Here is a 16,187-nt window from a genome sequence, read left to right on the forward strand (position 1 = left end):
GAGATCCATGTGAGTAGAGAGTGCAGCACTGTTCCTAGCAGCCGAGGGAAACGTCCTCTCTTGTCGGGCAGTGTTTGATCATTATGGGCTGAGAGGTTAAGTGTAAGACCATTGAGGGTAATACCTGATGGGCTAATCTTGCATCTGCCCACAGTCCCTGGGTGTTACAAGGTGGCTTGGCCCAGGGACCACTTAGGGTAAGTGTTGGGCCCATAGAGCCCATGTGATGGGTTTCAAGGGGTGCATTGTCCATAACAGTGTATTTGGCCAGGCCTTGTAACAAAGGCTGGGCTGAACCTGTGTGGCTGATGTGTAGATTAATGTTTGGGTCCCACGCCAAACAAGGAAGCCCAACTGGGCAGCAGTTTGGAAGGCTGATTTGATTAGTTTAAATAAGGGGCAAATTCTGAGATTAGATTAGCAGATAGGATTGGGTCTTAACCCTATCTAGTCAGAGAGTCCATATTTGAATGTGATTTAGATCTGGAAACCTCCTAATAGGATTAGGAGGGGACTGATCTAATCTACAAATAAGATAAGGGTTTACCCTTATCACTTAAGGGGAATTCTGATCCAAATATGATTTGGATCAGCAACTCTTAATGAGATTAGGAGTTGATCCCTTTAAGCTTATAAAAGGAGGATGGGGCGGTAGCCTTTAGAAGACACATATTCACATCCTCTTCAGAGCTGAAATCACAGAAGAAAGAATTCAGCACCTCTGCGCAAATTCTTTCTTGCCGCCTCCTACCTGCCACCGCCATATCTGCCAGTTCAATCTCTTGTTCTCAGTGGGAGTGATCAAGATCGGATCTTCATATCAGTCCTTTGTGAAAGGGCTGATTGGAAGTAGTGCTCGCGTGCCATCCAGCTGATTCTTGCGAAGGATCTGGTTCTTTTGAAGAATGCTGCTGATTCTACTCTATCCTGCACTATGCCATCTTCAGTGGGAGTAGTCTTTGGTTCCTTCCATGGGCGTGAACCCCTCCATTGGGAGATACTATTTCTCCATATCAGGTATATCCCTTTCCTACTGCTTTTGTTCAGATCTGGTTCGGTTCTTGGTTCAAGATTGATCCTTGAAAAATATGATTTTTCTAAAATAGGGAATACGATTCCCAGTAGGATGGAGAGAAATTTTTGAAATTCGCCCATTCTATTCCACAAGATTCGGGCGTCCATACGATGGATATCTCATCCCTTCAGTGGTATCATAGCCATGGTTCAAATCTTGAACTGAATTGTATTAAATTTGAACCTACGCAAATGGACAGAAGGCGTTCTACCCAATTTGCACAGATATAAGGTTTTTCTGGAAAGTTTGTTTCTAGTTGATAGGCGATTAATCTGAATTTAAATTTTATAAATCTGATTATTATTTAGAATCATTCTTTATAATTTTATTGATTTATGGGCTTGATTTATGGGCTGCTCGTACACATGGAGATCGAAATCTTGATTGGCGCAGGGAACCTGCGATTTTGCAGTTTCTTATTTATTTTATTACATTTGATCTGTAAAATAATTTTTTTTATTTTTTAGACCGAATGTATAGGCATTTGATCTGATGTAATTATAATAGAAATTAGGTTTTCTATTTTTTTATTTTGGATTGAATATGGCGGCACAAGGAAGGAGATTTCGCAGATGGGAGAATCACTATCTGCGATTTGCAGTTTATGAAATTGCAAACTGTGATCTAACCTCTGTTTTGCAGGATGGATTGTGCGAACAGCCCTATCTGACTGATTTTTGATTTTCCTTTATCCGTAATTAATTTCAGATTAATTTCTTCAATTAAATCTTTAATTAAAGATCAAACCCTAGACCCATTCGAACCAGATTGGTCCAAACTGGTTGGACCAAATCTAGGGTTTGATCAAGGCTGAATGTCAGCCCTATTTCTCCCACTAATGGGCCTAAGGATTGATAATTAATTGAAAGTTTAATTCAGCCCAACCTATAAAGGCCCAGTTTTAATTTGTTAAAACTGCTAAAAGCCCACTTCGCAGATAAAGCTATATGGATCGAATTGATCAACCCTAATTTCGGCCCATATACCTAGATAATATTAATGGTAAATATTATGGATTATTATGGGCTTTAAAATGGGCTTTACAGATATTAATTGATTGGATCAATTCTTCCCTACATGTGATGTATGGATGTGTGATGTGCTATGTTCATGGGCCATAAGTGTTTGGCCCATGCTGATTCGATAGTGGCTCTTGTGCACACCATGGGTTCATGAATATGATGGGTGGGAGGGGCTTCACCAAAAAATAAAAACTCTCTCACGGTACCTTGGCGTATGATGGGTGAGCACTCACTGGACAGAAAGGTTTACCTAAAAATGGCTTTGAACCTTGTCTAACAGAGGCCAAAAGGGAAAACTCATATGATGAGTGGATATGATCCTTCACAGAAAGGTGGTGGGGTTTTGCAGCTGAAACAATTGGCTCCATGCACCCTATGTGGTTTCCCACATTTCTAGAGACAAGTCGTTGTCTTCGTCACTGAGATGGGAGGAAAATCTCAGAGATGAACAAATGGGAATGGAACATAGATTAAAAGCCATATCTATGTAATGAACATGTATCAAATTAGGTTGTTGACTAATGTTTGTTGTTTTACCAGAAAATGGAAAATGGACAATTTGCAAATCTTCTTGACGACAACAAGCTTAAGGGCCCTAATTACGCTGACTAATACCGTAACCTCATGCTGGTACCGACTTTTGAAAAATTGGACAAAGTTGCCAAAAACACCACCCTGGGGGTGATCGGGCTTCTGAGGCCCACAGAAGGGACTACTTGGAGTGGGAGGAAAAGAACTCCCTAGTCCGCTGCTATATCATAGCTTCCCCGGACAATCCAATACAGAGGCAGTTCAATCAGATCGAACTGGCCAAGGACATATTGGATAGTCTAAAAACTATGAACAAAGAGATCGTTCTACTCGACAGAAGGTCTTGAAGCAGTTCATGACTGCTCAAATGACCAAGGGGCAGCAAGTGCATGACCATTGTCTTTGGATGATGGGATACATAAACGAGCTAGAATCCCTTGGGTCCGGGCTAGACCATGTCACCAAGGTAGACGCCATTCTGAATTCTTTACCTCTGTCCTACAATCAGTTTGTCATGAATTATAACATGAATAAGCTGAACGTCAGCTTACAAGAGCTCAGCAATATGTTGCAATGAGCTGAGGAACTGATTTGTAAGGATGAGCCCGTCGCCATGCTTATGGAAGCAGGCAAGCATGGCAAGAAGAGGAGGTCTAAGAAGAGGCCTCAGTAAAAGGGCAACAAATCCAAGAAACAAAAGAAGGACATGGCATCGTATGCCTGTCACCATTGTCACCAGACCGACCACTAGAGAAGGAATTGTCCGGCCTACCTGGAATCCAAGAAAGGTAATCCCGAATCTTGTGTCATAGAATCCAATTTGTTGGTTACTTCTGCATCCTGGTGTATTGACTCCGGGGCTTCGACTCATGCATGTAACACATTGCAGGGTTTCAGAATACGCAGAAGACTGAGTAAGGGAGAGGTGACGCTCTTCTTGGGAACTTCTTGCAAGCATTGTAGCTATGGCCATCGACAGCGTAGAATTGTTTTTAAGAGAAGGATCACTTGTACTTAAAGATTGTCTTTATGTATAGAATTTAAGAAGAAATTTGATTTCTGTCTCAAAATTGCGTACTGATGGATATTATGTTTTCTTTAGTAATATGATTACTATTAAAAAAGACAACAAATTCATCGCATGCGGGGAACTGGAGAACAGTCTCTATGTTCTACATCCTTCTCTAGAATCCAACATAGCCGAAACTATGTCGGTTAATGTCCCCAAGAGAACTCGTGATACCGTTAGTCCCACATGCCTGTGGCATTACCGTCTTGGCCATATCGGTATTGACCGAATCACAAGGTTGGTAAAGGATGGTCCTTTGGATTTTCTAACTATAGAAGATCTTCCCACCTGTGGGCCTTGCCTTCATGTTAAGATGACAAAACGGCCATTCGGTGGCAAGCCTGAAAGATGTACGTGTTAGACAGTTTTGTATGCCGTTAGCTTCAATCAAGAATGATGTACTTTATGAGTTTATTGTAAATGAATAAAAGTGCATATTTGATTCATGTTCCCTTGGTATGTTTCTGTGTAATACCCTTAAACTGGACACTTAATGAGACTCGTGTTAGTTTAGAATGTTCACAGCCAGTGGATCGGTCTGGGGAGACCTATCCTGACAAGGCTGACACTGTAGTGCCACCAAGTCGGTTGGGATGGCCTGTCTCAGCTACCAGGGTGAGACCCTTGGCACATACAGTGTAGGATTAATAGAACCATTGAACCGGACCAGATTTCCAGTATTGCCCTGGACCTTGGAGATAGATGGGCAAAACTGGAAAATTACACCTAACCCCTAGACTCGATTATGATACTAGACTAGATGTCGGATTGGGCTGTCTTTGATGTACCAATCAGTGAGATCCTTAGCGAGGGTCAAAACCTGGGTATGTTGGGATAGTCCGAGAATTCATCTGAGTGAGCGATCATAGTGACAGGATCAGCCCCTTTGTCGGACAAAGGTAATGATTGGGGATGCACTCTCTCTAATGGAAACCAAGACTACCGGCAGCCGATTTCAACTGTTGAGATTTGTTTTTGCAAAGTATATTTTATATGAGATATAAAAGTATATATTATGGTTTCTAAAATGTTTGCAAAAGGTTTTAATTCCCGGGATCCATATAAGTAGAGAGTGCAACACTATTCCTTGCAGCCGAGGGAGAGGTCCTCTCTTGTCGGGTATTGTATGATCATTATGGGCTGAGAGGTTAAGTGTAAGACCATTGAGGATAATACCTAATGGGCTAATCTTGCATCTGCCCACAGTCCCTGGGTGTTACAAGGTGGCTTGGCCCAGGGACCACTTAGGGTAAGTGTTGGGCCCATAGAGCCCATTTGATGGGTTTTCAGGGGGTGCACTGTCTTTAACAGTGTATTCGGCCAGGCCTTGCAACAAAGGCTGGGCTGAACCCATGTGGCTGATGTGTAGATCAATGTTTGGGTCCCACACCATACAAGGAAGCCGACTGGGCAGCAGTTCGGAAGGCTTTTTGAGTACATAACCTTAAATGGGCCTTAAGCCCATTTCAAATTGGGCTGATTTGATCAGTCAATTAAAAAGAGGGCGAATTCTGGAGTGGATCAGCTAATAGGATTGGGCTTAGACCCTATCCACTTAGAGAGTCCAAGATCTAAATGAGATTTAGATCTGGAAACCTCCTAATTAGATTAGGAAATGGCTGATCTGGTCTGCAGATAAGATAAGGATTATCCGTTATCACTTAAAGGGACTTCTAACCCAAATATGATTTGGATTAACAACTCCTAATCTGATTAGGAGCTGATCCCTTTAAGATTGTAAAAGAAGAACGGGGCAGCAGCCTTAAGATATATGATTCACAACATATTTTCTCTTTAGAAAAAAGAAAGAGAGAAAGAGAGATTTCCTGCATACTGCGAATTCTCTTCTGCCGCCTCCTTCCTGTCATTGCCATTCCTTTTAGTTCGATCTCCAGTTACAAGGAGAAATCAAGATTTGATCTTGATCTCAATCTTTTGGGGAAAAGATTGCTTGGAGCTGTACCCATAAGCCATCCAGTTGATTCTTGCGAAGGGTCAAGTTCTTTTGGAAGAACGTTGCTAATTCTGCTCCATCCTACACTGCGCCATCTTCAGTGGGAGCAAATTTTGGATCCTTCCTTGGGCGAGAACACCTCCATTGGGAGATATTGATTCTCTGTATCAGGTATATCCTCCCTTCTACTACTTTTGGTTGAGATCTGATTTGGTTCTTCATTCAAGATTGATCCTTGAAAATATGTTTTCTGAAATAGGGAATTCGATTCCCTGCAAAGATGGGAGAAATTTTTGAAATTCGCCCCATCCCTTCTGCAAGATTCGGGCATCCATGTGATGGATATCCCATCCCTTCAGTACGGGCACGCTTGACCTTATACATAGTGATGTATGCAGGCCCCTGAATGTTAGGAGTTGTAACCAACACGTATACTTCATCACCTTCACCGATGATTATTCACGGTATGGTTATGTGTACCTAATGAGACACAAGTCTGAATCCTTTGAAAAGTTCAAGGAGTTTAGACAAGAGGTCGAGAAACAGTTTGGGAGATAAATCAAGACCTTTTGATCCGATCGAGGTGGCAAATATCTCTCTGACGAATTCAGGGACTACCTAAATGTCTACGGGATGGTATCGCAATTAGCTCCTCCTGCTACACCACAATTTAACAATGTTTCAGAGAGGAGGAATAGGACCTTACTTGATATGGTCCAGTCACTTCTCGCACACTCGGAGTTACCCACATCCTTTTGGGGATACGCATTAGAGACTGCGATTTACGTGCTGAATTGGGTTCCAACCAAATCGGTATGAGCACTCATATGAACTTTGGAGTGGAAAGAAACCAAGTGTCAGACCCTTGAAGATTTGGGGTTGTCCGGCACACGTTAAAAGAATGAGCCTGGACAAATTGGAATCCCGAACCAGCCGTTGCCTATTTGTAGGCTACCCCAAAACTCTATGGGCTATCTATTCTATGACCCAGGAGAACAGAAGGTGTTCTATATTCGGAATGCCCATTTCCTGGAGGAGGATTACATCCTAAACAATCAGCGTCAAGAAATTGTTCTTGATGAGGAGAGCTTAGGAGTAGTGGGAGATGTCCCACATGTTCTAGGTAGTGACCAACCTAGAAGATCTACCCGGGTATCAAGGCCACCAGTCCATTATGGTTATGACCAGGATAGTTACCTGGTGGAAGCCTTGACTAGTAAGGAGGATCTCGTGACTTATGCGGAAGCTATGTTGGACATAGACTCCCTTAAGTGGGTAAATTCCATGAGAGCTAAGATGGACTCAATGGAGACCAATGGAGTCTGGGCTCTGGTAGATCTGCCCCCTGGGGTAAAAGCAATTGGTTGCAAATGGATCTATAAGAGAAAGAAGGGCCCCGATGGCGGGGTTGAGACCTACAAAGCTCGTCTAGTGGCGAATGGGTACACTTAGAAAGAGAGCATCGATTATGAGGAAACCTTTTCGCCTGTTGCCATGCTTAAATCCATTAGGATCCTGCTAGCTGTAGCAGCATACCATGACTATGAGATTTGGCAAATGGATGTCAAAACTGCGTTCCTGAATAGAGATCTTACTGAACATATCTATATGCAGTAGTAGCAAGGCTTCATAGTTGTGGGTCAGGAACACATGGTATGTAAACTAAATAGATCCATATATGGACTTAAGCAAGCTTCTAGGAGTTGGAACATCCGATTTGACTCTACTGTCAAAATGTTTAACTTTGAGCAGAATCTGGATGAGCCCTTTGTTTACAGGAAGACTAGTGGGGATAAGGTTACATTGTTGGTTCTGTATTTAGACGACATTCTACTCATTGGGAATGATGTAGGAATGTTGACTACGGTGAAAGTGTGGCTTTCACAACAATTCTCCATGAAAGATCTTGGAGAAGCCTCCTATATACTGGGTCTTCGACTCTATAGAGATAGATTGAAGCAGATAATAGGATAATCTCAATCTGCTTACATTGACAAAATTGTTAAGAGATACAGCATGGAGAACTACAAGAAGGGAAATGTTCCTTTCAAGCACGGAGTCACTCTCTCCAAGAAGATGTCTCCCAAAACCTCTGAAGAGATCGAGGACATGAAGAATGTTCCCTATGCCTCCGCTGTGGGGAGCATCATGTATGCCATGTTGTGCACTTGCCCCGATATTGCTCACGTGGTGAGTATAGTAAGCAGATTTCATGCCAACCTAGGGAAGGAGCATTGGACCGTTGTGAAATGCATACATAAGTACCTTCGAAGGACAAAAGAGTTTTGTCTAGTATTCGATGGTGCATCACTACAGATCCAAGGGTATACTGATGCCGATTTCTAGTCAGATCCAGATGATAGAAAGTCTACATTTGGTTACGTATTCACGATAGGATCGTGTGTTGTTTACTAGAAAAACAGCAAATAGAGGCCCATGGAGGATTCCACAACCGAAGCCGAATACATTGCTGCAAGCGAGGCTGCCAAGGAAGCCGTGTGGGTGAAGAAGTTCATCCAAGAGTTGGGAGTAGTTCCATCCAGCACATCACCCATCTCGTTGTTGTGTGACAACAATGGGGCCATTGTTCAGGTTAAGGAGCCACGAGCCCACTCGAAGTCCAAGCACATCGAGAGGAAGTACCACGTATTGCGGGAGATTGTTGATAGAGGGGACGTCCTGATTCAGAAGGTAGCTTCAGCGGAGATTGTTGCAAACCCATTGACTTAGCCACTCACCTAGAAAGTGTTTGAGAAACACGTGGAAACTATGGAACTCTGGCTTATTCCAGATTGGACCTAAGTGCAACAAGTGGGAGATGTTAGATAGTTTTATATGCCCTTAGCTCCAATCAATTTGATGTACTTATGACATTTATTGTAAATGAATAAAGTACATATTTGATTGATGTTCTTGAGGTGTGTTTTTGTGTAATACCCTTAAACCGGACACTTACGAGACTTGTGTTGGTTTAGAATGTTCACAGCCAGTGGGTCGGTCTGGGGAGACCTATCCTGACAAGGCTGACACTGATGTGCTGCCAAGTCGGTTGGGGTGGAATGACTCTGCCACTAGGGTGAGACCCGAGGTACATGCAGTGTGGGATTAATTGAATCTTTGAACCGAACCAGATTTCCAGTATTGCCCTGGACCTTGGGGATTGAAGGGCAAAACTGTAAAGTTACACCTAACCCCTAGAATCGATTATGATACTTCACTATGTGTCGGATTGGGCTGTCTTTGATATGCCAATCAGTGAGATCCTTTGCGGGGTCAAAACCTGGGTATGTTGGGACAGTTTGAGAATTCATCTGAGTGGGTGATCATAGTGACAGGATCAGCCCCTTTGTCAGACAAAGGTAATGATCGGGGATGCACTCTCACTGATGGAAACCAAGTCTGCCGGCAGCCGATTTCAATCGTTGAGATTTGTTTTGCAAAGTATATTTTATATGAGATGTAAAAGTATATATATTATGGTTTCTAAAATGTTTGCAAAAGGGTATTCCCAGGATCCATATAAGTAGAGAGTGCAACACTGTTCCTTGCAGCCGAGGGAGAGGTCCTCTCTTGGAGGATAGTGTTTGATCATTATGGGCTGTCAGGTTAAGTGTAAGACCATTGAGGATAATACCTGATAGGCTAATCTTGCATCTACCCACAGTCCCTGGGTGTTACAAGGTGGCTTGGCTCAGGGACCACTTAGGGTAAGTGTTGGGCCCATAGAGCCCATTTGATGGGTTTCAGGGGGTGCACTGTCCATAACAGGGTATTCGGCCAGGCCTTGTAACAAAGGTTGGGCAGAACCCATGTGGCTGATGTGTAGATCAATGCTTGGGTCCCACGCCATACAAGGAAGCCCAACTGGGCAGCAATTAGGAAGGTTAAGTGAGCACATAAGCTTAATGGGCCTAAAGCCCATTACGAACTGGACTTATTTAAAAAGTTAAATATGGGCGAATTCTGAGATGGATCAGCAGATAGAATAGGGTCTTAACCCTATCCACTCAAAGAGTCCAGATTTGAATGTGATTGAGATCTAGAAACCTCCTAATAGAATTAGAGGGGGCTGATTTAATCTGTAGATAAGATAACGGTTTACCCTTATCACTTAAGGGGAATTCTGATTTGGATCAGCAACTCCTAATGGAATTAGGAGCTGATCCCATTATCTTATAAAAGGAGGAGGGTGCAGCAGCCTTTAGAAGACACACATATTCACATCCTCTTTAGAGCTGAAATCACAGAAGAAAAAATTCAGCACCTCTGCGCAAATTCTGTCTTGCCGCCTCCTACCTGCCGCCGCCATATCTGGCAGTTCGATCTCCTGTTCTTAGTGGGAGTGATCAAGATCGGATCTTCATCTCAGTCCTTTGTGAAAGGGCTGATTGGATGTAGTGCTCACGTGCCATCCAACTGATTCTTGCGAAGGATCTGGTTCTTTTGAAGAACGCTGCTGATTTGCTCCATCTTGCACTGTACCAGTTTCAGTGGGAGCAGTCTTTGGTTCCTTCCTTGGGCGTGAGCACCTCCATTAGGAGATACTATTTCTCCATATCAGGTATATCCCTCTCCTACTGCTTTAGTTCAGATCTGGTTCGGTTGTTGGTTCAAGATTGATCCTTGAAAAATATGATTTTTCTAAAATAGGGAATACGATTCCCAGTAGGATGGAGAAAAACTTTTTGAAATTCGCCCATTCTATTCTGCAAAATTTGGGTGTCCATAGGATGGATATCTCATCCCTTCAAAGAGAGGTTCTCCTAATACCCATTAGGAGTTTCATAATCCAAATCTTGTATTTGGATCTAGACTATCTTTTAAGAGATAAGAATAATCCCTTATCTTATCTACAAATAAAGATCAGCCCTCCTAATCTAATTAGAAGTTTCCTGATCCAAATCTTTATTTGGATCTGGACTCTCTGAGTGGATAGGGATAATCCCTTATCCTATCTGCTAATCAAAATCCCAGAACCGCCCCCTTTTAATTAATCTCATTATGACAGTTTGAATTGGGCTTTAGGCCCATTAAGTCCATCTACTCACTTAGCCTCCTAACTGCTGCCCAGTTGATTATCCTTGTATGGCGTGGGACCTAAACATTGATCTACACATTAAGCACATGGGTTCAGCCCAGCCTCTGCTACAAGGCCAGGCCGAATTCACTACAAGGGACAGTGAACCCCTGAGTCCATCACCATGGGCTCAACATTTACACTAAATGGTCCCTGGGTCAAGCCACCTTCTCAAATCCCAAGGACTGTGGGCAGATGCAAGATTAACCCATCAAGTATTACCCTCAAAGGTCTTACACTTAACCTCTCAGATCATAATGATCAAACACTGCCCGAGAAGAGAGGACCTCTCCCTTGGCTGCAAGGTCTAGTGTTGCACTCTCTACTCACATGGATGTCGGGAATTAAAACCTTTTGCAAACATTTTGAAACCATAATATATATGTATATCTCTATATAAATATATTTTGCGAAACAAATTTCAATGGTTGAAATCAACTGTTGGCAGTTTAGGTTTCCATTAGAGAGTGCATCCCCGATCATTCACTTCGTTCGACAAAGGGGCTGATCCTGTCACTATGATCACCCACTCGGATGAATTCTCGGGCTATGCCAACATACCCAGGTTTTGACCACCTCTAAGGATCTCACTGATTGGAATATCAAAGACAGCCCAATCCAACACCTAGTGCAGTATCTTAATCGAGTCTAGGTGTCGGGTCGTCGAAGCCCTCAAAATTAATGCTAGTCCCACAATAAATTTTTTGTAGTAATAGTGGTACTAGGTCGAATCCCATAGGGAGAGAATAATTTCTGAAATTTGCCCCGTTATTCCACAAGTTTTGGGCGTCCATATGATGGATCTCTCATCCCTTCAGTGTAGATCAATGTTTGGGTCCCACGCCATACAAGGAGGCCCAACTGGGCAGCAGTTTGGAAGGCTAAGTGAGCACACAACCTTAATGGGCCTAAAGCCCATTTCGAATTGGGCTGATTTGATCAATTTAAATGAGGGGCGGATCTGGGATTAGATTAGTTGATAGGATTGGGCCTTGACCCTATCCACTCAGAGAGTCCAAGATCTAAATAAGATTTAGATCTAGGAGCCTCCTAATAGGATTAGGAGAGGACTGATATAATCTATAGATAAGATAAAGGTTTATCCTTATCACCTAAAGGGATGTCTGATCCAAATGTGATTTGGATTAGCAACTCCTAATTGGATTAGGGGCTAATCCTTTAGGGTTATGAGGGAAATAAGGAGCGGTAGATTTTAGAGAGAGAGACACACCAAGATCTCTAGTCTTGAGAGCTGAAAACATAGGAAAAGAATTTCTGCAATCTATGCAAAATTTTTTCTTGCTGCCTCCTTCCTGCCGCCGCCAGACCTCCAGTTCGATCTCCAACTTTGTAGGAGAAATCAAGATTCTATCTTGATAGCAGCCCTTTGTGAAAGGACTGATTGGAAGCAGTGCTCACGTGCCATCCAGCCATTCTTGCAAAGGATCAGGTTCTTGGAGAACGCTGTTGATTCTGCTCAATCCTGCACTGCGCCATCTCAGTGGGAGCAGTCTTTGGATCCTTCCTTGGGCGTGATGACCTCCATTGAGAGAAAATGATTCTTTGTATCAGGTATACCTCTCTCCCACTCCTTTTGGTTCAGATCTGGTTCAGTTTATGGTTCAAGATTGATCCTTGAAAATATGATTTTCTAAATAGGGAATGAGATTCCCAGTTGAAGGGAGAGAAAAATTTTTTAAATTCGCCCCCTTTATTCCACAAGATTTGGGCGACCATATGATGGATCTCTCATCCCTTCACTCATCAAATCCCCCCACACTTAAACCTTGCTCATCCTCGGGCAAGACAAAACACAAGCAAAAACAAACAAACTATCTACTGATTTTTTTTAAATGACATAATGTACATCATTCTGATTAGAGCTAAGGGCATACACTGTCTAACACCATGGCTGAATGCACATCATTGCCATGGTGTCCATAAGATCGTTGAATAATCTCCCTACTCGATGGGCCCTACATCAGCTTCCTCCCCAAGCGGAACTGTGCGGAACCCTAGCCGTTTAGGGCCCCTTTAAATCTTGCTTTGAGAAAGTCAATAGGAGCCGCTTTGGTTTGACCTAAATAAGAACTAGGGCATAATATTTCGTTCCCTCCAGTAAAATATAAGTGCATATGATAGGGAGATTCATATGATGAACTTTCAAAAGGCCTTGCATCATTAGCATGAAGATGGGTCCTTCAGTAATGAGGAGATGCACCGTAAAATTGGGTTATTCATTTGTTGTTGGATCTGTTGGATTGTTTCATAAGATAATAGGGGCATCATAGACCGATGTGGAAGGGGCCTATTCTCAAATGGAAGACTCTCTCTCAGTACCTTGGTGTTCACGAATATGATGGGTAAGCACTTACTCGACAGAAAGATACAAAATGGCAATGAACCTTGTTTGACAGAGGCCAAAGGGAAAGCTCATAAGATGAGTGGATATAATCATTCACAGAAGGTGGTGGGGTTATGCAACTGAAACAGTTGGCTCCATGCACTGTATGTGATTTTTCACATTTCTAGAGACATATTTCGTAGTCTCCATCACTGAGATATGAGGGAAATCTCATAAATGAACAAATGGAAATGGAACATAGATTAAAAGCCATTTCTATGTAGATAACATGAATTAAATTAGGTTGTGGACTAATATTTGCTAAACTATTGGACGATGATAAGCTTAAGGGCCCAATTTATGCTAATTGGTTTTGTAACCTTTGTTGGCTCTGACATCCAAAAAATTGGACAAAGTTGCTAAGAATCCTTCTTTGGATCATCCGGGTGATAGGGCTTCTGAGGCCCGCAGGAGGGAATATCAAGAATGGGAGGAGAAAAACTCTCTTGCCCGGTGCTACATCATAGCCTCCTTAGACAATCAGATACAGTGGCAGTTCGATCAGACCGAAGTGTCTAAGGATCTTGGACAGTCTAAGGACCATGTACAAAGATAAGAATCATGGCAATGATGTGCATTTCAAATGTGTTTGAAATTTAGTTTTGCAAAACATATTTATATAGAGATATACTTATATATTATGTTTTCAGAAATTGTTTGCAAAATGTTTTAATTCACGGGATCCATGTAAGTAGAGAGTGTAACACTTTACCTTGCAGCCGAGGGAGAGGTCCTCTCTTGTCAGGCAGTGTTTGATCATTAAGGGCTCAAAGGATAAGTGTAAGACCATTGAGGGTTATACCTAATGGGCTAATTGATAACTCTACATTTTGATGCCTAAAAGGCATCAATTCAGGGGTCTTTTCGGCCTTAGAATAGTCAAGATGTGCTCTTTTCCCAGTTAAATACAATGTTCTGGCCTTTAAGGGTCTCTATGCAAATTCTGGGGAAAACTGAGAAGTTTTCATGGTTGAAACGCAGATTTTGGGAAGCTGGTGTGAAGTCCAATTGAGAGAGGGGGTGTTTTTGTTAAAATTTGAAAGCAGGAGGGTGCCTCCTAGCTGCTAAACCTAGTTTGGCTCCCCTCCTACTGTATTAGCATGCTCCCCATGCCTCCCCATGCCTTAGCAAACCCTAGGGCGCCTTTTAACCCATTCTTTTCACTCTTAGTAAACCTAGCCGCCCTTAGGTGTTTAATCTCCACCCTCCACATCTTTTAATCTCAACCACTCATTCTAGGGCACTCTTTTTGCAGCTTTTAAACCCTAGGGCACCACCTAACTTTTAATCCTCACCATTCAGACCCTCACTACTAGATCTCAGCCCTCCACTACATCTTATATCTCAACCATTCACTCTAGGGTGCCACCCACTCTTCTAATCTCCACCTTTCAACCCTAGGTGCCTCAATCTCCTCCATTTATTTTTGGGCGGCCAAATCTCAACCCTACATAATATTGGGCACCCTCCCCTTTTATTCTTAGCCTTAGGATCTCCCCAAAACCATCCTCACCCTCCATTAGAAACCCTAGGGCGCCCATAACTTTGCTAAAACCCAGTTGTTGTCACCTTCTTTCTCTCTAATCCCAATTGTATCCACACTTCTCTATAAAAAGGACCCAAGGGCTCCTGAGAGGGTTGGATTCTGCCCCCAGGTAAGATGGAAGGCTGATCTTGAGAAGTTCAAGGGTAGAGGAAGAGGATGACTCCCAGGTAAGAGGAGGGGTTCCTACTTGCAGTCCGCCAACACCACTGCTGCCACCTCTGGAATCGGATCCCGACCACTGTTCAAATTCTATATTTTCCTCAGTTTAATTAATTAATTTTTATATTTCTACACTTCCCACTTGTGTTCTCTTGTCCGGATTTGAGTATGTATTAATTTTTCCCTCGCTTCCCTATGGATACGACCCGTTCTCATCATTTTACTACGTTTGTAATTGTTTGAGAATTGGAAAAAATTTATAAATATTAAACTGGTGTTCCGAAGTGATTAACGACATACTTCCAGACACACCACTAATCTTGCATCTGCCCACAGTCCTTGGGCCTTCATAAGATGGCTGGACTCAAGGACCACTTAGTGTAAATGTTGGGTCCATTTAGAGCCGATGAAAGTCGTACGTATGGCTTGGAGGGAGATCCTTCATATCTTTCGAGATCCACCCTACAATATGGGGTCAAAAAGCCAAAATAAGTGATTTTAACCCTTACAAAAAGAAAACTGATTCTTGAACCTCTTTTACGCTCATGTCATGTAGTCAATAATGAATTCGGCCAGGCCTTGTAACAAAGGCTAGGTTGAACCCATGTGGCTGATGTGTAAATCAATGATAGGGTCCCACACCATACAAAGAGAGCCAAGATAGCCAGCATTAAAAGGAAGTGAGCCTGAAAGCTTAATGGGCCTAAAGCCCATTTCAAACTGGGTTAATTAAATAGGGGGAATCTGAGTATGGATCAACAGATAAGGATAAGAGGATAAATCTTATCCACTTAAAGAGTCCAGATCCAAATAGAGATTTGGATCAGGAAACTTCTAATTAGATTAGGAGTAGCTGATCTTGATATGAAGATAGATAAGGGATTATCCTTATCACTTAAAGAGTTCAGGTCCAAATAAAGATTTAGATCAAGAAACTCCTAATTAGATTAAGAGATCATCTCTTTAAGGCTATATATAGAGAGCAGGGAGGACCTGAAAATAACAATAGAGAACACTGTTTGAATGTTTCGCCTTCAGTTCTTTCTCTTCCTACTCTTGCCGCCCTACCTTGTTCGATATCCATTTGTTGGAACTGATCAAGATTGGATCTTGATATTGTTTCTTGTCAGAAGAAACAATTCATAAGTTGTGATCACTACCTGATTCGATTCTTGCTGAAGAATCACAAGTTCTTGGTGAAGAACTACCTGCTGACCCTACCTCATCCTAAGCTGTGTTATCTTCAGTAGAGGGAGGATTTGGTATACTCTTTGGGCATGAACACTTGTGTTGGGAGGAGCATTTTTGCGTGGATTCTGTATCAGGTATACCTCTCCCTAATCTCGCTTT

This window comes from Nelumbo nucifera, chromosome 8 (genome assembly GCF_055504915.1).
Source record: "Nelumbo nucifera cultivar China Antique chromosome 8, China Antique-T2T, whole genome shotgun sequence".
NCBI classification, from domain to species: domain Eukaryota; kingdom Viridiplantae; phylum Streptophyta; class Magnoliopsida; order Proteales; family Nelumbonaceae; genus Nelumbo; species Nelumbo nucifera.